The sequence below is a fragment of the Balaenoptera borealis genome, assembly GCF_965194805.1.
Source record: "Balaenoptera borealis genome assembly, chromosome: X".
In the NCBI taxonomy this organism is placed as follows: domain Eukaryota; kingdom Metazoa; phylum Chordata; class Mammalia; order Artiodactyla; family Balaenopteridae; genus Balaenoptera; species Balaenoptera borealis.
Genome location: NC_138881.1, coordinates 116,967,715 through 116,992,670, shown reverse-complemented (window position 1 = coordinate 116,992,670; position 24,956 = coordinate 116,967,715).

Genomic DNA, 24,956 nt, shown 5'->3' with positions numbered 1-24,956 from the left:
TTTGCATCGTCTTCAATTTCTTTCATCAGTGTCTTATAGCTTCTGAGTGCAGCCCTTTTACCTCCTTAGGTAGGTTTATTCCTAGGTATTTTATTCTTTTTGGTGCAATGGTAAATGGGAGTGTTTCCTTAATTTCTCTTTCTGATAGTTTGTTGTTAGTGTGTAGAAATGCAACAGATTTCTGTATATTAATTTTGAATCCTGTAACTTTACTGAGTTTATTGATGAACTCTAGTAATTTTCTGGTGGCGTCTTTAGAATTTTCTATGTATAGTATCATGTCATCTGCAAACAGTGACAGCTTTACAACTTCCTTTCCAATTTGGATTCCTTTTATTTTTTCTCTTGTCTGATTGCTGTGGCTAGGACTTCCAAAACTGTGTTGAATAAAAACGAGAGTGGACCTCCTTGTCTTGTTTCGACCACAACACTATGAGACTAGAAATCAACTACAAGAAAAAAACTGCAAAAACACAAACATATGGAGGCTAAACAGTACACTATTAAATAACCAATGGGTCACTGAAGAAATCAAAGAGGAAACCAAAAACTTCCTGGAGACAAATGAAAACAAAAACATGACAATCCAAAACCTATGAGACTCAGCAAAAGCAGTTCTAAGAGGGAAGTTTATAGTGATACAAGCTTACCTCAGGAAACAAGAAAAATCTCAAATATACAACCTAATCTTACACTTAAAGGCACTAGAGAAAGAAGAACAAACAAAACCCAAAGTTAGTAGAAGGAAAGAAATCATAAAAATCAGAGCAGAAATAAATGAAATAGAGACTAAAAAAACAATAGAAAAGGTCAATGAAACTAAAAGCTGGTTCTCTGAGAAGATAAACAAAATTGATAAACCTTTAGCCAGACTCATCAAGAAAAAGAGAGGACTCAAATCAATAAAATTAGAAATGAAAAAGGAGAAGTCACAACTGACACTACAGAAATACAAAGGATCATGAGAGACTACTACAAGCAACTATATGCCAATAAAATGGACAACCTAGAAGAAATGGACAAATTCTCTGAAAGGTACAATCTCCCAGGACTGAACCAGGAAGAAACAGAAAAAATGAACAGACCAATTACCAGTAATGAAATTGAATCAGGAATTTTAAAACTCCCAGCAAACAAAAGTCCAGGACCAAACGGCTTTACAGGTGAATTCTACCAAACATTTACAGAAGAGTTAACACCTATCCTTCTCAAATGATTCCAAAAAATTGCAGAGGAAGATACAGTTCCAAACTCATTCTATGAGGCCAGCATCACTCTGATACCAAAACCAGACAAAGATAAAACACAAAAAGAAAATAACAGGTCAATACCACTGGCGAACATAGATGCAAAAATCCTCAACAAAATATTAGCAAACCAAATTCAACATTACATTAAAAGGATCATACACCAGGATCAAGTGGGATTTATCCCAGATGCAAGGATATCCACAAATCAATCAATGTGATATACCACATTAACAAACTGAAGAATAAAAACCATATGATCATCTCGATAGATGCAGAAAAAGCTTTTTATAAAGTTCAACACCCATTTATGATAAAAACTCTCCAGAAAGTGGGCATAGAAGGAACATACCTCAACATAATAAAGGCCATTTATGACAAACCCACAGCTAACATCATACTCAATGGTGTAAAGCTGAAAGCATTTCCTTTAAGATCAGGAGAGTTCTCTTTTGATTCTACTAAAAATAAGAATAAACTGATTCTTGCTCATTAGTACTATTGATTCCTACATAGTAATCTATTGTTCATCAGTTCTCACAAAAGGTTTACACAGAGAACTGCTAGAGGAAAATCTGTTGGTACCATTTGATTGCTGAAGTCTTTTGTATTATAAATTGGTCACATCAGTTATGTAAGACATAAAACTCTCCAAAAAGCAGGTTTTCAAAACACTCTTCTCAGTATTATTTCTGGAAACATTAACATCAGAGTTAAAATAGCTCCAATATGTTTTGGTTTGAAAAAATATAATTATGCCAAGCTAACTTGAGGGGAAATCCTTGCCAGCATCTTTAGAGAGGCTTATCGCCTGATGTTGCTGCTAGAAAGTGGGCACGTATCAAAGTCCCTGACCCAGCTCAGCCCCAGGCTCGTCATCAAAGCAGATGATTGCACAGCCTGCTTCACCTTAGTCAAGGAGCCTCAGAACAGAATGGCTGGCTGGAGCCATCTCCTATTTTGTCTAGTCAACATTCAGCATGACAGATAAGAGAATATTGCTGCGTTAATTGGTATTAATCTTTACAGAACTGATTAAAGTTAGAGAAAATAATGCTAAGCTCTATTTCCATGAAGATGTAAAAAGGGCAAAGTAATTGGAACTCCTTGCAAAGCCCAACTCAGAGTTTCTGGAAAGAGGGTAAGGATCTGTTTTTTCTTAATAATGAGGCAAAGGCTTCTCCAAGACCTGGCATAGGAGAGAGAAACATTTAGGGCTGACTGCTGGCATCAGGGAGGAATTGGGTTGTTTGTTTGTTAGCTAGATGTGTAGCAGGGCACGAGAAGGAGGGAAACTGGAATACTATGCAATGGATTCTCTTCCTTTGAGACTAATTTTAACTTTACATTGCCTCTGTTGATATTGAAAGTCAGGATTCTCTAATTAGATCCCAGTTAAGCAATGCCAAAACAACTCTCCACCTCAGATATTTAAATATAGTAACCATTTAATTCAAATAAATACAATTCCTTGTTTGAAGGAATCAATCCATTAACAAAATTCTAATCATCCACCTTCCTTTGTGTGAGATGGTGAACACACAAACCCTGAGACAAGTGCTGCATACGTAATAATCGATCAGGCCCATTCGCTTCCCACAAGGAGCTCAAAATCTATTGAGGAAAGAGGCAGTGTCATTCAAATATTGCACAATAGTGCAGTGATAAAGGAATGCATGTGTGCCGTGGAAGCACAGAGGAAGATCACGTAACCTAAATTGGAGATGTCAGGGAATAATTCCTAGAGGAGGCAAATCAAGGTAACAGCATAAACAAGGGCCCAGAGGTGACAACCAGCAGGGTAAGTTTAGGGTGAGATTAGAGCAGTTTGATGTACCTAAAGTTCAAAATTTTAGCAGAAAGTGGCAAGTTACATATAGAAATATTTATACATATGTGTATATACATGGGTTAGTATATACACATATGTTTCCTTGCTCTGTTAGCTCAGAGAGCCTAGAAGAATAATGTCCTAGTAGCAAAAAGCATATCCAGCATGCAGATCTTGGTTTCTAATACCATTCTCCAATATAAGGAACGAGGGCTTCTTGGAGAAATGGCTAATTCTAGAACTGGAAAAGGAAACATTTAAGATGAGACTGGAGTATCTTGTAAGCACAAGGAAACAAGGAAGAAAGAAAGGAAGAGATCAAGATGGCAGAATAGGTCATTTCTGACTTCAGTCCCCCTCACAAGAAGACCAAATAGCAACTATCCATAGAAAAGATACCTTTATGAAAATCTCAGAACCCAGAGGTGAGCCTGAAGAACCCCTTTGGCCACAGAAACCAAGAAGGGCTGTATTAGATGGGTAAGAGGAGCAAATTCATTTTGACTGCATTGCCCCTCCCCAGGATGGCACAGTACTGCACCAAGAGGGATCCCCTGGGCCTATGATTTCTCCACTAGGAAAAAGAGAGCCCAAAGTGGACATCCAGCTGCCCAGCATTGCAGGATGCACCCCAGGAGACCCAAATGGCTCTCTCTTCACAGGGATCACTGGGGATCACATAGAGATGGAGAAGGGGGTGGGGCTTACAGGAACAAGCCCATGGATCTTGATGGACTATGTTCCCACAAGAAGCACCTATGCAGAAATCTCAGCCAGTAGCTTTGCCTATTTGTAGAGCCAAGCCACTGTCTATAATTGGCCAGAGTGCTCATTTGGCACTTTTGCCTGGTTTGGGTCCCAAGCTAACTGTCCGTACCAGCCATAGAGCTCATCCTACAGCTCTGCTCTGGATTGGCAGAGAGCCAATCCCGAAGCTGCATACAACTGCAGAGCATAGCCTCCAGTCCTGCCCAACCAGGAAGCCTGGCCAAACCCCCCAAGCAGCCATAGAGCCCATCCTATAACCCTACTTGGGCAGGAAGGCAAGACAGCAGCCATGCACAACTGCTAAGCAGAGTCTCTGGGCCTTCCTGACCAGGGAGACTGGCTAGAGATGCTGGGTAGCTGCAAAGCTCATCCTACAGCCCCACTTGGGTAGAGAGCCAAGCCAAAAGCCACAATGAACTGCAGATCGTAATCTCTCACTCCACCTGAGCAGGGAGCCCAAACAGTGACCCTTGACAGCCTCAGAGCCCAGCCTACAGGCCCATCCAGCAGCAAAGCTTGCTCAATTGCTGAGCAAAGCCTATGCCCCCACCTAACCAGGAAGCCTGGAAAGCAGCCCCACCCAACCATGGAACAGAGTCTCCAGCACCACCCAACTTCTAGGTACAACTGGAGGCCCCACCTAACCAGGGAGCTCAGACTGCAAACTCAACCAACAGTGGGGCATAGCTAGCTACCTGCTTGATTGCAGAGCCCAGCCTGAGGACCTGCCCAAATGCAGGGCACAGCATGTGGCCCCACTTGATTGCAGATCACAGACTGAGACCCCATCCAATCACAGAACCCTGTCTGCAGCCCCATCTGACCATGGTGCCCGCAGAACTACCCTGTCAGGAAACACAGCCTGCAACTCCAGTCAATCAGAGGTGACTGCAGAGTCCAACTAGTTGCCCTGCATGACTGCAGAGCCCAGCCAGCAACCAGGCCCAACCAGGGAAACCAGCAAGCAGCCCCACTTGAAGGCAGAGCCCAGCCAGCAGGCGCATGTGACCTTAGAGCCCAACCAGCAGCCACCACCTGACCTCAGATCACAGGAAGCAGCAGCCTCATCCAACCAGAGACCTTGACAGAAAACCCCACCTTCCTGCAGATGCTGCCAGATGACCCATCCAGAACCTAAGGTAAGCTGACTGGTGAAGTTATTTCCCTACTGAAATGATCCTGTAACATCTGGAAGAAGAGACCACTTCCTCAAATGCACAGATACCAACATAAGGAGACAAGGATCACGAAGAATCAGGTAAACATGACACCATCAAAGGAAACTAATAAAGATCCAATAACTGACCCTAAAGAAGTGGAGATCTATGAATTGTCTGACAAAGAATTCGGAATAATTATCCTAAACTTAAGGAAGTTCAGCAAACTACAAGAACACAAAAGATAACTAAACAAAATTAGGAAAACAATGCCTGAACAAAATGATGATCCACAAAGAAGCAGAAGCCATCAAAAAAAAAAAAAAACACAGAAAATCTAGAGCTGAAGAATTGAAGAATACAATGACTGAACCGAAGAATTCAGTGGACAGCTTCAACAGCAGACTTGACCAAGCAGAAGAAAGAATCAATGGACTCAAAAATAGGTCATCTGAAATTATCCAGTCAGAGGATCAAAAAGAAAAAGAATGAAAAAGAGTGAAGTAAACCCTATGGGACTTATGGGACACCATCAAGAGAAACATGAATTTTGGGAATTCCAGAGAAGAAGAGAGAGAGAGAAAGGGACAGAAAGACTATTTTTAAAAATAGGGATGTAATGTACAACATGATAAATATAGTTAACACTGCTGCACGTTGTATACGAAAGTTGTGAAGAGAGTAAATTCTAAGAGTTCTCATCATAAGGAAAAAATTGTTTTTTCTATTTATTTAATGTTGTATTTTTATGAGATGATGGATGTTCACTAAACTTGTGGTAATCATTACATGACATATGTAAGTCAAATCATTATGCTGTACACCTTAAACTCATGCAGTGCTGTATTTCAATTATATCTCAATAAAACTGAAGAAAAAATGTAATGGTTGAAAACATCAAAAATGTGGGGTGAGAAATGGACATCCAAATTCACAAGGCCCAAAGATCCCTAAATAGGTTGCACTCAAAAAGGCTACACCAAAACACATCTTAATTAAATTGTCACAAGTCAAAGACAAAGAGAAAATTTGAAAGCAGCAAGAAAAAGTGACCAAAAATACAAGGGAGCCCCCATAAGACTATCAGCAGATTTCTCAGCAGAAACCTTAAAGGTCAGGGGAGATTGGGATGATAGATTCAAAATGCTAAAAGAAAAAAAAAACTATTAGCTAAGAATAAGAAGCTGTCCTTCAGAAATAGAAAGATAAAGACTTTCTCAAACAAAGAAAAGCCAAGGGAATTTCCCATCACCACTAGATCTGCCTTACAAGAAATGCTAAAGGGAGTTCTTCAAGAAGAAATGAAAGGATGCTAATTAACAAGGTAAAAAATATGAATATGTAAAATTCATGATAAAGGTAAATATATAGTCAAATTCAAGTTCTCTAATGTAACAATGGTGATATATAAATCACTTTCAAATCTAGCTTAAAAGTTAAAAAACAAGTTTCTGTTTGCAGATAACATGATCTGACATTTAGAAAATCCTAAAGACACCACCAACAACAAAATTTGAACTAATCAATGAATTCAGGATACAAATCAACATACAGAAGTCAGTTGCATTTCTATACACTAACAATGAAATATCTGAAAAAAGAAATAAAGAAAGCAATCCCTTTCAGAATAGCATCAAAAATAGTAAAAAACTTAGGAATAAATTTAACCAAGGAGGTGAAAGACCTGTACACTGAAAACTATAAGACATTGTTGGAAGAAACTGAAGACACAAATAATAGATATCTTGTGTTCATGGATGGGAAGAATTAATATTGTCAAAATGTACATATCACCCAAGCCATCTATAAATTCAATGCAATTTCTATCAAAATTCTGAGAGCATTTTTCACAGAAATGGAAAATATTTGTATGGAGCCATAAAAGATTGAGAATACCCAAAGCAATCCTGAGAAAGAACAAAGATGGAGGAATCACGCTTCCTGATTTCAAACTGTATTACCAAGCTATTGTAATTAAAACAGTATGGTACTGTCATAAAAATAGACACACAGACCAATGGAACAGAATAGATAGTACAGAAATAAACCCACACATGCATAGTCAATTTTTGACAAGGGAGCCAAGAATACTCAATGGAAAAAAGATAGTCTCTTCAATAAAAAGTGTTGGAAAAACTGGATATTCACATGCAAAAGAATGAAATTGGACCCCTAACTTACACTATTCACAAAAATCAACTCAAAAATGAGTTAAAGACTTAAATGTCATACCTAACACCATAAAACTCTTAGAAGAAAACATAGGGGAAAAGCTCCTTGACATTGGTCTTGGAAATGATTTTTTGAATAGGACAACAAAAGCATAAGCAACAAAATAAAATACAAAGAAGTGGGACAACATAAAACTGAAACTCTTCTGTACAGCAAAAGAAACAAACAAAAAAGTGAAGACACAACAGAATACAGAATAGGATAAAATATTTGCAAATCATTTATCTGATGAGTTTAATATCCAAAATACATAAGGAATACATACAACTCAATAGCAAAGAACCTAATTATCTAATTTTTAAAATGGGCATGAACCTGAATAGACATTTTTCCAAAGAAGACATACAAATCACCAACAGTACATGAAAAAGTGCTCAACATCACTAATATTCAGGGAAATGCAAATCAAAACCATAATGATATAACTTTCAGTTATAAGATAAATAAGTACTAGGGACGTAATGTACAACATATTAAAGATAATGAACACTGCTGTATGTTATACATTAATGTTGGTGAGAGAGTAATTCCTAAGAGTTCTCATCATGAGGAAAAAAACTTTTTTCTGTTTCTTTAATGTATCTATATGAGATGATGGATGGTCACTAAACTTACTGTGGTAATCATTTCATTATTATGTAAATCAAATCATTACATTATCATTACATTGTACTCTTTCAACTTATACAGTGCTGTGTGTTAACTATACCTCAATAAAACTGGAAGGAGAAAATAAAATACCAAAAAAAAAAACCCTTAATGATATATCATCTCACACCTGTTAGAATGGCTAATATCAAAATAACAAGAGATAAAAAGTGTTGGCAAGGATGTGGAGAAAAGAGAACCCTGTGCACTATTGGTTGAAAATTAAAATGGTATAGCCACTATGGAAAACAGTATGAAAGTTCTTCAAAAAATTAAAACTAGAACTTCCATATGATTCATCAATTCTACTTCTAGGTATATATCCAAAAAAATGAAATCACCACCTCAAAGAGATATCTGCACCCCCATGTTCATTGCAGCATTATTCCCAATATCCAAGACATGGAAGCGAACTAAGTACCTGCAAAGAAATGAATGGATAAAGAAAATGTGGTATATTCCACAATGGAATATTATTCAGCCATAAAAAAGGAAATCTTGCCATTTATGAAAACATATGGGCATTATATTGATACTAAGTGAAATAAGTCAGACAGTCAAAAACAAATACTGTATGATCTCACTTATATGTAGGCTCTAAAATAGTTGAACTCATAACAACAGAGAGTAGATTGGTAGTTCCCAGGGGCTGTGGGGTGGGGGAAATGGAAAGATTTTGGTCAAAAGGTACAAACTTCCTGTTTTAAGATGATTAAGTTCTTGGGATCTAATGTGCAGCATGGTGACTACAGTTAAGAATACTGTATTGTATACCTGAAGGTTACTGAGACTGATCTAAAATGTTCTTACCATAAAAAAAAAAAAGTAATTGTGTGAGGTGATAGAGGTGTTAACTAGCCTTATTGTGGTAACCATTTTACAATACATACCTATATTAAAGGAAGGGAGGAAGGAAGGGAGGGAGGAAGGAAGGAAGGAAAAGGATATGTTAAAGGTATGCAAACAACAATAGAAAATGCTCCCAATGGCCAAAGCTGGAATACTTAGAGCAACAAAATAAAGTATGTTGAATTATATGCTCAAGAACAAAAAATAGTCAGTGAGTCCATGTTGCTATAAATCAATGAATAAATAATTAAATGGAGAAGAAGAAATAAACATCCAAGGCAGAAAATTCCAAATAATTTATGTAGATACTCCACCCTCAATGAGGTAGAGCATAAATCCCTATTCCTTGAGTATGAGCTGTGCATTATGACTTCCTTTCAAGTACAGTATGGAAAGGGAAAATAAAGAGTAACTTTACAGTGGAGAAACCTGACAAACACTCCCTTAGCGAGATTTAAGGTCATCATCAACAGTGATAAGTCATATTAATAGTATATACCTTTGGTATGATTTGATAAGAATGGCACTGTACCTCTGCAGTCTTCCTCCCAGAAACCCATAACCCCACTCTTATTTTTTTCATCCATTCAGCCACTCTATGGTTTTTGGTTGATTAATTCATTGTTTACATTTAAAGTAATTATTGAGCAAGAGCTTCAAGATGGCGGAAGAGTAAGACGCGGAGATCACCTTCCTCCCCACAAATACATCAGAAATACATCTACATGTGGAACAACTCCTACAGAACACCTACTGAACGCTGGCAGAAGACGTCAGACCTCCCAAAAGGCAAGAAACTCCCCACGTACCTGGGTAGGGCAAAAAAAAAAAAGAAAAATCAGAGACAAAAGAATAGGGACGGGACCTGCACCAGTGGGAGGGAGCTGTGAAGGAGGAAAGGCTTCCACACACTAGGAAGCCCCTTCGCAGGCGGAGACTGTGGGTGGCGGAGGGGGGAAGCTTCAGAGCCACGGAGGAGAGTGCAGCCACAGGGGTGCGGAGGGCAAAGTGGAGAGATTCCTGCACAGAGGAGCGGTACCGACCAGCACCCACCAGCCCGAGAGGCTTGTCTGCTCACCCGCCGGGGCGGGCGGGGCTGGGAGCTGAGGCTCGGGCTTCGGAGGTCGGATCGCAGGGAGAGGACTGGGGGTGGCGGCATGAACACAGCCTGAAGGGGCTAATGCGCCACGGCTAGCCGGGAGGGAGTCTGGGAAAAGGTCTGGAGCTGCTGAAGAGGCAAGAGACATTTGTTTGCCTCTTTGTTTTCTGGTGCGCGAGGAGAGGGGATTAACAGCGCCGCTTAAAGGGGCTCCAGAGACGGGCGTGAGCCGCGGCTATCAGCGCGGGCCCCAGAGACAGGCATGAGACGCTAAGCCTGCTGCTGCCGCCACCAAGAAGCCTGTGTGCGAGCACACGTCACTCTCCACACCTCCTTCCTGGGAGCCGGTGCAGCCCGCCACTGCCAGGGTCCCGTGAGCCAGGGACAACTTCCCCGGGAGAACGCACGGCGCGCCTCAGGCTGGTGCAACGTCACGCCGGCCTCTGCCGCCGCAGGCTCGCCCCGCCTCCTCCGTACCCCTCCCTCCCCCCGGCCTGAGTGAGCCAGAGCCCCCAAAGCAGCTGCTCCTTTAACCCCGTCCTGTGTGAGCGAAGAACAGACGCCCTCAGGCGACCTACACACAGAGGGAGGTCCAAATCCAAAGCTGAACCCCGGAACTGTGCGAACAAAGAAGAGAAAGGGAAATCTCTCCCAGCAGCCTCAGAAGCAGCGGATTAAAGCTCTGCAATCAACTTGATGGACCCTGCATCTGTGGAATACCTGAATAGACAACAAATCATCCCAAATTGAGGAGGTGGATTTTGTGAGCAACTGTAGACTTGGGGTTTCCTTTCTGCATCTAATTTGTTTCTGGTTTTATGTTTGTCTTAGTTTAGTATTTAGAGCTTATTATCATTGGTAGGTTTGTTTATTGATTTGGTTACTCACTTCCATTTTTTTTATACATACATTTGTTTTCCTTTTTCTCTTATTGTGAGTGTGTATGTGTATGCTTCTCTGTGTTATTTGCTTCCAGATTGCTGTTTAAACACTAAGTGGAGGGGGAAGGGTAAGCTGGGACGAAGTGAGAGAGTAGCATGGACATATATACACTACCAAATGTAAAATAGATAGCTAGTGGGAAGCAGCTGCATAGCACAGGGAGATCAGCTCGGTGCTTTGTGACCAGCTAGAAAGGTGGGATAGGGAGGGTGGGAGGGAGGGAGACGCAAGAGGGAAGAGATATGGGGCCATATGTATATGTATAACTGATTCACTTTGTTATAAAGCAGAAACTAATACACCATTGTAAAGCAATTATACTCCAATAAAGATGTTTAAAAAAATAAAGTAATTATTGATAAGGGAAAATCTATGTTCACTTGGTTGTTATCTGTCTTATAGTTCTTTTGTCCCTCTTTTCCTCTCTTGCTGTCTTCAACTTTCATTAATTTTTTGTATTGATATTCTTTGATTCTTTTTTTCTTCTGTGCAACTTCTATAGGTGTTTTTCTGTGGTTACCATGGGGCTTACATAAAATATATTAATAACAGTTTATTTTAAGCTGAAAACACCTTAATTTCAATCATATACAGAAACTCTACACTTTTACGCTCTCTCCACACTTTATGTTATCAGTATTACAATTTACAGCTATTTACATTGTGTATCTATTAACATATTTTATAGTTAGTGTTGTTTTAATAGTTTTGCCTTTTAACTTTTATACTAGAATTACAAGTGACTTACCCACCACTGTTACAGCAATACAGTATTCTGTATTTGTTTATATATTTAACTTTACAAATAAGTTTTATATTTTCACATGCTATCATGTAGCATCATTTCATTTCAATTTGAACTCCCTTTAGCATTTTTTTGTAAGGCAGATCTACTGGTAATCAGCTCCCTCAGCTTTTGTCTGTCTGAGAAAGGCTTCCTCCCTCTTTCTTTTTTGAATAACTGTTTTCCTGGGTATAGTATTCTTGGTTGGTATGCTTTTCTTTTTTCTCTCAGAATTTTGTATATATCTTCCCACTCCTATCTGGCCTGCAAGACTTCTGATGAGAAATCCACTAATAGACTTGTAAGAGTTCCCTTGTTCATGACAAGTCACTTTTCTCTTACTGCTTTAAAAATTCTCTTTGTATTTTTGGCAATTTGATTATGTGTCTCAATGTGGTTTTCTTTGGATTCATCTTAGTTAAAAGTTTTTGGACTTCCTGGATCTGAGTTTTCATTTCTTTCTCCAGATTTGGGAAGATTTCAGCCATTATTTCTTTAAATAAACTTTTTGATCCTTTCTCTCTTCTCCTCCTCAGAGTCCCATAATGCATATATTGGCCCAATTGATGGTGACCCATAATTCCTTAAACTTTCTTCATTCTCTTTTCTTTTTGCTGCTCTGTATGGATAACATCAAATTACCTGTCTTCAAGTTTGCTAATTCTTTCTTCTGCTTGATCTACTCTGCTGTTGAACTCCTTTAGTGAATTTTTAAGTTTAGTTATTGTACTCTTCAGGTCCAAGATTTGTGTTTGGTTCTTTTTAAACTTTCTCTTTGTTGAAATTATCATTTTGTATATACATTGCTCTTCTTAATTGAGCATTTTTATGACTTATTTTGAACTCTCTGTCAGGTAATTTATATAACTCTCTTTCATTAGGGTCAGTTTCTGGAGTGTTACCTAGTTTCTTTGTTTGGATCACCTCCACCTTTTCCTTGACTCTTTGTGTTGCTATCTACACATTAGAAAAAACCACTGCTTCTCTCAGTCTTCATGGATTGGCCACATACAGAAGAAAGCCTTTACCAATCAGCCTGGTCAGATATTCTGTGAGTCCCTCAGAACTTTGTGCTAGTCCAAACCAAACCACCATCTTTGTTCTTAGTATTCCCCCATCTCCAGGCATCTAGAGTATGCCAGGTCTGTCCCATCAGTGCTCCAAGACAGTGAGACAAAAGCCAGTCCCCTGGCTAGCACTCAGAGGCGTTGGAACTTTGAATGTGCACTCGAACTCTTTCCCTCCTCATTGAGAAGCTGGTAACAGCGGTTTTTCTCTCACTTGCTCTGTACTGGACAGGGTAGAAGGGCTGTGGCAAGTACTTGCATGCTAGTTCAAAGCAGCCTTTGTTGTCAGTGACTGCTGGGCATCTAGAATACACTAGGTCCTGTCATTGCTCTGAGACAGGTGAGACAGAAGCCAGTCACTCAGGCATCCACCAGGAAAGTTGTAATGACTGATGTGCAGGGCAACTTTTTCCCTCCCCAGGGAGAAGCTGGGAGCTGTGGGGTTTTTCCCACGTGCTCAGTGCTAATTGGGGTGGGGGAGAACTGTGCTGAGTTCCTGCATGCTAATTCAAAAGGTTGTCTCTGTTATCTGTTGTTCCCAGTGGTCTTGCATATGCCAGGTCCCTGAGCACTCTGAGAAAGGTGAAATAGAAGCCAGTCCTTCAGGAAGCACCTGGAAAAACTGAAATGTTAGATATGCTGTGCAACTCTTTCCAATGCATGGGAGAAGCCGGGAAATGTTTTTTTCCACCTGCTCACTCTGCACTGAGCCAGGGGCAGGAGCTGTGGTGAGGGCCCACACCCTAGTCCAAAATGCTACCATTGTTTGCTGTACCCTCCTGGGGTCTAATATATGCTGAGTCCAGTCAGCACTTCAAGATGGTAGAAACAGGAGTCAGTCTCTTAGGCAGCACCTGGAAAAGTTAGAATGTTAGCTGTGTGGACCAACTCTTTCTCTCCCCAGAGAGAAACAGGAGTTTTTTGCCTACTTGCTCTGTGTTGCACTGGGTGAGGAGCTGTGGCAAGTGCCCACCCAACAGTTCAAACCACTGCCTTTCTTCTCTGTAGCCCCCAGGGGTTTCGTGAACATCAAGCCCTGTCAGTGTCCCAAGACATGTGAGAGAGAAGCCAGTCCCTAGGGCAGCACCTAGAAAAGTTGGAACATTTGATACATAGTCTAGCTCTTTCCCTCCCCAGGAAGAAGCTGGGAGCTGAGGGTGTCCTCCCAATCCTATGTTGCTGTACCTGGTGTGAGGACTGTTGTGAGCAGGTGTCTCAAAGTTTCCTACCAGTTTTGATGCGGCTGGTTTTTCACTTGCCTGAAGTGCAGGAGCCTCTCAACTAGTTTCTAGATTTCTCACAAAGGGAATTGATCCATCTATTGCTGTTGAATCAGTAGACCCACGGAGAGGAGGGTCCAGGGCTTCCTATTCTGCCATCTTGCTGACCTTCTGTAAGTTTATCTTGATCCTGTGACTTGTTGAACTCAGTTTTTACTTCTAGGAAATTTTATGTAGAGTCCTTGAAATTTTCTGTGTAGATCATCACATCAACTACAAACAAGGATAGTTTATTTTTCTTTTCCAATCTGTATGCCATATATTTTCTGTTCTGGCATTACTGAGTTGGATGGGTCTTCCAGTACTATGTTGAGTAAGAGTGTTGAAAGCAGACATCCTTGTCTTATTCCCATCTTTGGGAGAAAGCAGTCTCCCTTTCATTATTAAGTCTGATATTAGCTAGAGATTTGCAGATGTTCTTTATCAAGTTAAAGAAGTTGCCCCTTATTCTTTATTTGTTGAGAGTTTTTATCATAAATGGGTTGAATTCTGTGAAATGCTTTTTTATATCAACTTATATGATCTTGTGATTTTTCTTCTTTGGCCTGTTGAAGTAATGGATTACATTAATTGATTTTTGGATGTTGAACCATTTTTGAATCCCTGGGATAAAATCTACTTGGTTAAGGTGTTTAATTCTTTTTATATATTGCTGGATTCTATTTCACAATGCCCTGTTAAGAATTTTTGCATCTATATTCAGGAGGGATAACAGTCTGTATTTTTCTTTATCTTTTTGTTTTTGGTCTGATTTTGATATAGAGTACTACTAGCTTCATATAATGATTTGAGAAGTGTTTCCTTCTATTTCTGGAAGAGATTGTGAGGAATTGCTACTGATTTTTCTTATATGCAAAGTAGAATTCTCAAGTGAAACCATCTGACTCTGGAGATTTTGTGTGTGCACTTTAAATTATGAATTCAATCTCCTTAATAATTATAAGACTATTCACGTTATCTATTTCATGTTGGGTAAAAGTTGTGATAGTTTGTGTTTTTTGAGGACTTGGTCCATTTCATCTTGTCAAATGTATGCATTTGTAATTGTATTATTCTGAATTATCTTTTTGATGTCTGCAGGTTTTATAGTGATGTCCCCCCTTTCATTCCTGATTCTAATTTTTTGTCTTCTCTCTCTTTTTTTTTTTCTTGGTCAGTCGTGCAAAAGATTCATCAATTTTATTGACCTTGTCAAAGAACCAGCTGTTTGCTTCATTGATTTTATCATTTTTCTGTTTTTCAATTTCATTTACTTCTGCCCTTATCTTCATTATTCCCTTCCATCAGGTTTTTTTGGATTGATTTTACTCTTTTAGGATTCTCAAGGTGAGGGATTTCCCTGGTGGTCCAGTGGTTAAGATTCCACACTTCCACTGCAGGGGGCACAGGTTCGATCCCTGGTGGGGGAACTAAGATCCCACGTGTCACACAGCATGGCCTAAATTAAAAACAAATAAAAAATTAAAAAAATAAGATTCTCAAGGTGAGAACTTAAATGATTGGTTTGAGACTTTTCTTCTTTTCTAATGTGTACATTTAGTGCTATAAATTTCTCTCTCAGCACTGCTTTAACTTTGTCCCATAAATTTTGATATATTACATTTCCATTTTCATTCAGTTCAATGCATTTTTTATTTCCCTTGAGATGTCCTCTTTGATCCATAGATTATTTAGAAATATGTTGTTTAGTTTCCAAGTGTTTGGAGATTTTCCTGTTGTCTTTCTGGTATTGATTTCTAGTTTGATTCTCTTGTGGTTAGAGAACACACACTATGATTTGATACAGAAATTATTTATTTCAGGTTTGTTTTGTGGCCCAGGATAAGTCAATCATGGTATAATGTTCCATGGGCACATGAAAAGAATGTGTCTTCTGCTTTTGTTGGGTGGAGTGTTCTGCAAATACTGATGAAATACTGTTGGTTGATGGTATTGTTGAGTTCTTCAGTACCCTTGCTGATTTTCTGTCTGGTTTTTCTATCAATTGTTGACAGACAGGTGTTGAAGTCTCTAACTGTAACTGTGTATTTGCCTACTTTTTGTTTCAGTCCCAGTTTTTTAAAGATTATAATTTTTGGAGTAATCTTAGGTTTACAGCAAAATTGAATTAAAGGTACAGAGATTTCCCATATATTCCTGTCCTTATACATGTATAGTCGTCCCCATTATCAACATCCCCCATCAGAATGGTACATTTGTGGGCTTCCCTGGTGGCGCAGTGGTTAAGAATCTGCCTGCCAATGCAGGGGACACGGGTTTGATCCCTGGGCTGGGAAGATCCCACATGCCGCGGAGCAACTGGGCCCGTGAGCCACAATTACTGAGCCTGCGCGTCTGGAGCCTGTGCTCCGCAACAAGAGAGGCCGCGATAGTGAGAGGCCCGCACACCGCGATGAAGAATGGCCCCCACTTGCCGCAAACAGAGAAAGCCCTCGCACAGAAACGAAGACCCAACACAGCCAAAAGTAAATAAATAAATAAGTAAACCTATTCTCAAAAAAAAGAATTAATAAAAAAAAAAAAAAAAGAATGGTACATTTGTTATAACTGATGAACCTACAGTGACACATCATCATCACCCAAAGTCCATAGTTTACATTAGTATTCACTCTTGGCATTATACATTCTATGGGTTTGGACAAACGTGTAATGACATGCTTCCACCATCACAGTATCATACAAAGCAGTTCCACTGTGCTAAGAATCCTCTGTGCTCCATCTTTTCATTCATCCCTCCCTGTTAATCTCTGGCAACCACTGATCTTTTTACTGTTTCCTTTTTCAGATTGTCATATGGCTGGAATCATACAGTATGTAGCCTATGTGGCCTTTTCAGACTGGTTTCTTTACTTAGTAATAGGCATTTAAGTTTCCTCCATGTTTTTTCATAGCTTGATAACTCATTTTTTTAAGCAGTGAATAATATTCCATTGTCTGGGTGCACCACACTTTATTTATCCATTCACCTACTGAAGGACATCTTGGTTGCTCCCAACTTTTGGCAATTATGAATAAAGCTGCTATAAACATCCACGTATAGATTTTTGTGTGGATGTAAGTTTTCAGTTCCTTTGGTTACATATCAAGTGTGCAATTGCTGGATTGTATCATAAGAGTACATTAGTTTTGTAAGTATTGGGTTGTCCAAAAAGTTCATTTGGGTTTTCCATAAGATGCTACAAAAATCCCGAACGAACTTTTTGGCCAGCCCAGTAATTGCCAAACTGCCTTCTAAAGTGGCAGTATCATGCTGTATTCCCACCAATAATGAAATGAGAGTTCCTGTTTGTCTACATCCTTGCCAGCATTTAATATTGTCTGTCAGTCTATCAGTTTTTGATCCATATATGCTGTAGCTCTACTGTTTGGTGAATACACATTTGCTATGTCTTCTTGCTAGACTGATGCTTTTCTCATTATGCAATGACCCTCTTTATCCTTAGAAATTTTGCTTAGAAATCTACTTTATAAAATATTAATATATTCACTCTTGCTTTTTAAAAATTCACATTTGCATCATATATCTTTGTCTATCCTTTTGCTTTCAACCTACTTACATTATTGAATTTGAAGTGAGTTTCATATAAACAGTATATCGTTGGGTTGTATTTTTTTAAATCCACTCTACCAATCTTTGTCTTTTAATTGATTTATTTAGATCATTTACATTTAATGTAACTATTGATACATTAAGGCTTAAGTCTGCCATACTATTTTCAGTTTTCTGTTTATTCTCTCGGTTTTTCTTTTCTCTATTTTTCCCCCTGCATTCCAATGGGTTACTTGAGCATGTTTTAGAATTCCATTTTGATTTATTTTGAGTTTTTGAGTGTATCTATTTATATAGATTTTTAAGTGATTGCTCTAGGTATTATGTTTTATATACATAACTTATCACAGTCTACTGGTATCATCATTTTACTAGTTCAAACAAAGTACAGAAAACTTACTTCCCATTATGTCACTTCATCCTCCCCCAGTTATAATAGGGTTATCTTAAATATTCCTTCTACATACATTGACAACCATACTAGACAGTGTTATAATTTTTGCTTCAACCATCAAATAAATATAATTTAGAAAACTCAAGATAAAGAAAATGTATTTTATTTACCTATATTTTTACTCTTCTGTTGTTTTTTCTTCCTTCCTAACATTCCAAGATACTTTCTTTCATCACTTCTTTTCTGTTTAGAAAACTTTCTTTAGCCATTCTTTTAGAGGATATGCTGGCAACAAATGTTCTTAGTTTTCTTTCATCTGAAAATGTCTTCATTTTCCCTTCATTCATGAAGGATAATTTTTCTCAGTGTAAATCCTTGATCGACAGTATTTTTCTTTCAGCACTTGAAAAATGCTATGCTACATCCTTTTGTCCTCCAGAGTTTCTGATAAGAAATCCACTGTTATTAAAGTTGCATTTCCTTATAGTGAAGGTACTTTTTCTCTCTCACTGCTTTCAAGATACTTTGTCTTTAGTTTTCAGAAATTTGACTATAATGTACCTTGGTGTCAATTTCATTGGGCTTATCTTGTTTGAGATTTACTCAGCATCTTGAACCTGTCATTTTATTTTTAAATCTGTAATTATGATTTTGGTCAACACAAGTATGTGCGTGTGTATGTGCGTGAGAGAGAGAGATTGAGAAAGAGAGAGAAAGGGGGGTGGCTCTCTTCTTCTTATAAGGGGACTAATCCCATTGTGAGGGTCCCACCCTCAAGACCTCATCTAATCCTAATTACCTCCCGAAGACTCAATGCCAAATACCATCACATTGGAGGTTAGGGCTTCAACATATTTAGTAGTGACACAAATTCAACAATTTAGAAGAGATGCAAATATTCAGTCCATAACAGGACCCACCGGTCTCTCAGTTAGGATCTGTCACACCTGCCTACCATTAAAATAACCTAGGAAGCTTTTTTAAAATTCTGAGACCCCAGGTCAATTAAATCAAATTTTCTAGGGGAGAGGACAAGCCCCATTTGACTAATCTGTAAAATGGGCACAAGGATGGTATCTACCTCATTAGGATTATGATGAGGATCAATGAGATAATGTATATAAATCACCTGTCACTTACTGGGTGCTTAATGAATGACAGCTTGTTCTCAAAGTTCCCCACGTGATTCAAATATTCAGTCAGGACTGAGTACAACTAACGAATTGATGGGCATTTCAGGCAGAATAGGCAAGGAGAAATAGAGCTCAGTAGATACAAGAGGGTGAGGTTAAACCTCACCTTAAAGACAAGGTTTGGGGGGGGGCCTTAGCCCTTGACTCTGCTATGAAAAAGGCTGGTTGAGAACATGCGTATTCCCATTCTGATCATCTCATATTTGTGTGAGCTCATAAGGATTTTGCACCTTCCTTTATGCAAGGGCACACAGCTGACAAATGGGAGAGCTGGGACTTTTAGAGGCTGTGTCTTGAAAATCAAGTTTCTTCCCACTTCCCACCACTACACTCTAAGTTGTTCCATGGTCATTACTACATTTCACTACATGAAGAATCTCCCTTGAGGACTTTGGTCAACAGATCTGTCAGTCTACTTTCTATAATGTTGCTTAGGGCTGACAGACAAGAGGTAATGGCTAACTATGTTTTGTACTTCACAAGACTCAGACACAAGACCCATATGTGATGGGCTAGGTGAAAACAGTCATCTTTGCAAATTATATGAATCACATAATTTTGTTCTACAGAGGGAAACTTCTAGAGATGGATCAGTGGAGAATAAAGAACAAAAAGCACAGGTTTTGGAGTCATGCAGAGTGGATAGGATAGATATGAAGTGCCTAGCTCATCATAGGTCTTCAATAAATGGAAACTGTTGTCATTATGAATGTCTGATGATGCTTAGACACAATTGTCCAAGTAAAGGGATGGCTTCAGAAGCCTGAGTAGGATAGGGGGTAGAGGGGGAGGCTAAGGAAGGCTAAGACACTCCTGGTTTCCAATCCCAGCTTCTACCACTTACTCACTAAGATCTCAGACAGAAAGCCACTTAGCCTCCCCAAGCCCCAACTGGTTCATCTGCAAAATGGGCACAGTAATGGTACCTACCTCATTAGGGTTGTGGTAAAAATCAAATGAGATAATATATGTAAATCACCTGCCATATACTGGATGCTCAATAAATGATAGTTACTTTGATTACCCTTTCAAGGTGACATAATTTCCAGCCAAAGCATTAATATCAGTGATTCCCTTTATTTGATGAATCAATCTGCATCTGATTAACTCTTTGTAAGTATCTCCTGGGGTAGAATTGTAATGTGTCCTTCACATTCTCTCATGAGGAAGATCTGGCTGGGATTCTGTGCCGAGGAAATTAATGGCCTCTGCGAATCTATTTGCATTAGTACTTGTGCTATCACAATGACATTAAAGAATGCATCCTAATCTGGTCCTGATCGCACAGAAACAGAGCTGCAGGGATGAAAACGTACTCAAGGCCTGGAGATTGGTTGCTCCAAGACTTCTCCCGCAGAAGCCTGCCTTGTTTTGCTGAGATAGGCTGGAAAAATTCTGGCAACAAAGTGGCCATGAAGGAAGAGCACCTAAGGAAAGACTTCCAGTTTCTGAATGATAGAAATTCTGCCCGGGGACAGGAGATAAAAATCCAGCTTCCCAATGCCGGCTGCACACTTTGACTCCAGCCTCTCATCCTGGGACCATGATCTTCCTTGGCTGAGGGATGCTCTGTGCCCCTCAGGAGGGACTTGACCTTCTCACGGTCTGCAAGGCAGAGTAACCCACATCCAGTTGGCCTGGTCCAAACATGCGGTGCTTGGGACCTTGGATGTATCCCCAGTTAACTCTTCACTGTCTCTATAAAGGGCAAAGGTGCACCTCTACAAATATCAGGTCTAGCTTCAACCTCCAGTAGCCCAAAGGTATACACACCAATCAAAGTCTGATGACACTGTAGTTGAGAGTCCCAAGCTGCACTTAAACAGACTCATTCTGTCACTTCCTGGCTGTGTAACCTTTGGTAAGTTTCTCAACTTCTCTGTGCCTAAGTCTCTTCATTTGTAAAATGGAAGGAATAAGTGTTTCCTAATAGTTCTAAGGTTTAAATGAGAGAGTGCTTAGTTAAAGCTGGATGCCACGGAAGCTCTTAGCAACTGGTAGCTATCATGTTGATTACTAGCCCACACTGCACTAAGGTAAAATGCATAAAGTCAAAGCATTTTCCTATGCAGGGCTCTGGCTTAGAAGTTGAGTGTACTCAAGTATTTTCAGTGTTCAAAATATTTCACAATTTGAGCCAACAAATAGCTGATAACAAATTGAAGGGTCATCCTAAATTTGTTTTTTACCAAAGTGAATGCTGAAATGCTGGAGAAAGTGTACTCATATATTGCTGGTGGAAAAATAAATCCTTACAACTCCTCTGGAGAGGAATCTGGTATTATCTACTAAAATTAAAAATATAGATACACTTCAACCCAGCAATGCCACTCTTGGGAATCTAGTCCACAGAAATAAAAGCACTGGAAATGGACGGAATGTTTGTGAATTGCATATCCAAACCATGGCCTTTTATACTAACATTTAACAGAACCAGGTGGTTTCCATGGTGTATTGATAAGTGAGAAAAGCAAGATGTGGTAGCATATATACTAGCCTGCCACTGCTGTAAAGTAAAATGTCTGAAACATCCCTTATCTCTGTGAAACGTAAATTCTACATAATTATGCAAGCATGGAGGGAGGCATGGAAAGGTATGTACTGGGTTATTCAAATCTGTTACCTTTGTGGGAGTGCTATGGAGTGTAAGGAAAAAAGACTGCACATTTTTCAAATAAAGGTGTCCACAGTGAAAACTTGTATTCTGTACTCCCATTTAGGTAAAATTGTGTGCGTGCACACACACACACAAACACACACAAAGAAGTGAGATAGGATGGTCAGTACAATGTTTACTGGTGTATATCTCAAGTGGAGTGAAAAGTAGAAAACCATTTATTTGTTTACTTATTTATTATGCATTTATTTTGCACCAGTGGAACCTGAAAACTTCCCTCAGGGGAAATGTTCGCTTAAGAACGAGTGGCAGAAGGAAGAGAACCGGGTCTGTGGCAGCAGGATTGACTGGCGGGGAGGGAGATAACACTCTTCACTGTTTCCCCGTTATTCCTTTTGAATCTTGTGCCATATGCACATACTATATTCAAAAGAAGAAATAAAAATTCAGCGTTGTATCTCAAGACCTACAAGCTCTCTCGGAAGCCAGTGAGTAACCAGGCGTCTCCTCGGTAGGCACACAGCCAGCCTTCCCTCGGCCCCTCTAGCACGTGTGCCCCGCTTTCCCATTTCAGGTCCAGGGTTCGCGCAGCCCCCTCTGCCCAGAAAACCCTCACACACACCCTCTTGATGTTGGCTCAGTCATCTCCTCACCCCTGCGTCTAGCTTAGGCGCCCTGCTCGATCTCCCTCCCACTTAGACATTGTGCCTGTATTTGTTGAATAAAGGCAGTGTACGCACAATGTTTGACACCCACGTGTGTGCAGTTTCACCTGTGATGGTGTTGTCTCTTGCCTTCTGGAGAATGTAGGCAAGCTCAGTTCTAATTTGTTCCGCCAGAACCACAGAAAAGCCCAGAAGCTGCATTAGCAACCGTTGTCATCCAAGCCCACATTTAGCAAATATTTAATGACCATCTACCAGGTAGGTCCCAAGTACTGTGCTGAGCCTGGGAGAAACAAAAGTGAGCAGAAATTAAAGTGGTCCCTGTGTAGCTCACAGTGTAGTAGGGGAGACAGGCGTTACACTAGTTCACAAACGAATAAGCAAAATAATTACAGGTTGTGCAACTGCAAAGAAGAAAGAGTGCAGGGAGCGATCAGAGCAATATATTGAAATAATGTGTCTTGCTCCTACCTGGGCTATATTTTTAAATGTAGATAGATGTAGTTATGATCGATTCATTTAAAGTGCTGTTGAATTCATGTATTTTTTCTCAATCACCAAATTCTAAGAGCACAGCTATTACCAATGTGGCAGTTAGGAGGATGGAATGGGACAAGATACCTCATGAAATTGCAAACATTAGGAAAGGGTTTTCACACATGTCCATACTTTGAGAGAAACCTTGGGCTTTCTAAGTGAATATTGCATTGCTGTGCCACAAACCCAAAATGTTTTTGGAAGGGATTTTTGACCTATTTTTAAAAAATTTTTTATCAAGGGTTTCTCAAGATTAGCTGTTTGATTTACTCAATAAAAATGGTCATTATTTTAAAAGGGGTCTTCAAAATATCATGATATCATTTATATGTGGAATCTAAAATATGATACAAATAACTTATTTACAAAACAGAAACAAACTCACAGACATAGAAAACAAACTTATGGTTACCGAAGGGGAAAGGAGAGGGGGATAAATTAGGAGTTTGGGATTAGCAGATACAAAGTGCTATATATAAAATAGAAAAACAACAAGGTCCTACTGTATAGCACAGGGAACTATATTAAATATCCTGTAATAAACCATAATGGAAAAGAATACAGAAAAGAATGTACATGTGTATAACTGAATCACTTTGCTGTACAGCAGAAACTAACACAAGTGTTGTAAATCAACTCTACTTCAATAAATTTTTTAAATTTTAAAATAAAAAAATAAAATAAAAAGTGGTCTTCATACTCAGAAGAATTATGAATGGCCAGTCTAATAAAGCTCTGAAGTCGTAATACATTCCCCCCCCCTCATTCTCACATACACACACACACACACACACACACACACACACACACACACACACACAGAGAGAGGCACACACACAGGTGAGCATCTGACAAGTATTAGCAAGCAGCAACATGCCTATGACAGAGAAGGGTTGCAAACTTACCACCCCTGCTCCCAGCTCTCATTTCCCAAAGCTAGCTAGGAGCAAGGTGAAGGGAAGACCACCACCCCTGCACGCACACTGCTGTGGGCTAGTACCTGGTCCAGTTTGCAGAAGTGCCCTGCTATATGGGGTGGGAGGCTGTCCCCACTTTTTAGCCTAGGGAATGGGGAGCCTAGGACCAACAGCTGTGTGCTTGGCCCCATGATGACTCTGCGGGGGATTCAGAAGGAAAGCAAAATTCAGTCTGTGCCCTCAGAGAGCCTGCAACCGAGCTGCGAGTCATGACTTGCTTATAGGAGAAATACAGGACTGGATTATCTCATTTATCTGGACTTGGAGTGGAGGCAGAACTTCCACATAAATTAACTGTCCAATTAACTGATATTTTCAGTTAAGTGTTCATCCTGTTTGTTCAGATCATTCTCACTGGAAAGCCTTCTACATGTATTACAAATTTGTTTTATTCAGTGGAACATTCTGGGCATAATTTAACCTTTTCCTGATGACTCAGGGTCATCAATATGAATATCTTTCATTGCACCTCGTCTGCTTTTGCATTATTCTGAATTCTCTTTCTTTGCACATCTGGCTGTCAGCTGTCACTGCTCACCCACAGTTAATGAGCCTGTCTCTTCCAACCCTCTCAGCTCTCGACTAATCACTGATAATAACAGCAAAAACTGCATTGATCCCCTGCTACATGCCAGGCCCTGTGAGAAGTGCTTTGAATGGATTAATTAATTAAATCCTCAGAGCAACCCTTGAGGCAGGTACAATTATTATCCCCAAACTACAGATGGGGTAACCAAGGCCCAGAAGGGTCAAGTTATTTGCTGAAGGTTACATGGCAAGCCTGTAGCAGAACCAGGCTTTGGACACTGACCTGCTGGTCTCAAGATTCCAAGGTCTTTACCACCACATCACTACTGCCTTTCAAACCTTTTTGATAGTGAGACACAATCAGAAATATATTTTTATCCAGTAGACACAAATATATAATAGAATCAAAACTTCCAATGACGACCCGTTACATGGAGCAGATTCTGATATTCTATTCCATCATCATCGTCATCATCATATTACTATTACTAATATTGCTTGTGACCCACTGAAATGATTTCCCAACTCATTCATGGGTCACAACCCATGGTTTGAAAAATGCTGCAGCACATTTTACGGTTAATCTGCGAT